We start from the raw sequence: 1,221 nt of genomic DNA on the forward strand, positions 1-1,221 counted from the left end.
ATAAAATAATAGGCAGTCTGATGTAACAGACCTCCAATAAAAGAGAATAGGCAGTCTGATGTAACAAACCTTCAATATTCCAATAGAACCTGCTTTGTAATCATATACTTGGTACCTTCAGCATGCAAGATATTACCCATACAAGACCACTAGGCAACAGCAAGGACTACATCCTTTATATATCTGGAGAAGAATGGTGCAAAGATGAGTTTGAGACAGGCTGGAGAAGTGCTTATTTATGTGTGATAACAGAAGTTGTGGTCAGTGTCATGTAACGTAATCATTAGTGCCAGGTTCGTCAGAGTATATGCAATATTCTAAAGCACAAGTGTCTGTTTCAGTGAGTTTTTAGTGGCAAGTGAACATTAGCTTGGGAAACTAAACTTAAGGGGGAAACTAACATTTCTTGAGCAATGAAATCATCAACGGTGAAAGACGACTTTGTASCATTTATCCTTTTACTGCAGTGGGCTAGACCAGGATCACACAGAGTMTTTCTTGGTAGTCTTAATCAAATCTACTTTGAAACTAAAGTATCCACCTCACACACGAGGCTATGGACTTAAAAAAATAAGTCACCTGTACCATGTCAGTTATAGAGTTGAAATGTATTCCATTTTTWATTTGCATCCCAATATTACACTTTATATACATCACATAAGACTGAAATATAACTAAACCGTTTGACATAGAAACACTGGAATTTCTGCGGGTTTTTTAAATGATGTAATTATGAAATGATGAGAAAAATCAATAACATGAGGCCACTAGGTCATTTGACTGCAGGAAAGGACTACGAGGTATGATGTGAGAAGGCAACTTGTGGTGTGGAAATCTGTCAACATCACGACTAGGAACTTTGTTAGTATACGACCGTTCGGCTGAACATTTAATATCAAATCAAATCAGCAGTTATAAAAGGTGCAGCGAAATGATTATGTGCTAGCTCCATCAACAATGCAGTACATAAATCAATAACAATAATAACAATAAAATAATCAAGTCAAAAATAACAAGTAGTTGAAGTAATGGGGGGGGGGGGTAGTCTGCATAGTATTAATGGACTGAACTACACTGTATTTACAATATAATATGTAATAGAACAGCAGTGTAGATTCTCTCTCTTTTAGTTTGGCTTCCTCTGTTAAAAATTAAAAATAACAAATGCAATATGGGTAAATCGAATTTAGCCTGGACTTTTCCTTCATGCAAAAAGTAATA

This window comes from Salvelinus sp. IW2-2015, linkage group LG25 (genome assembly GCF_002910315.2).
Source record: "Salvelinus sp. IW2-2015 linkage group LG25, ASM291031v2, whole genome shotgun sequence".
NCBI lineage: Eukaryota > Metazoa > Chordata > Actinopteri > Salmoniformes > Salmonidae > Salvelinus > Salvelinus sp. IW2-2015.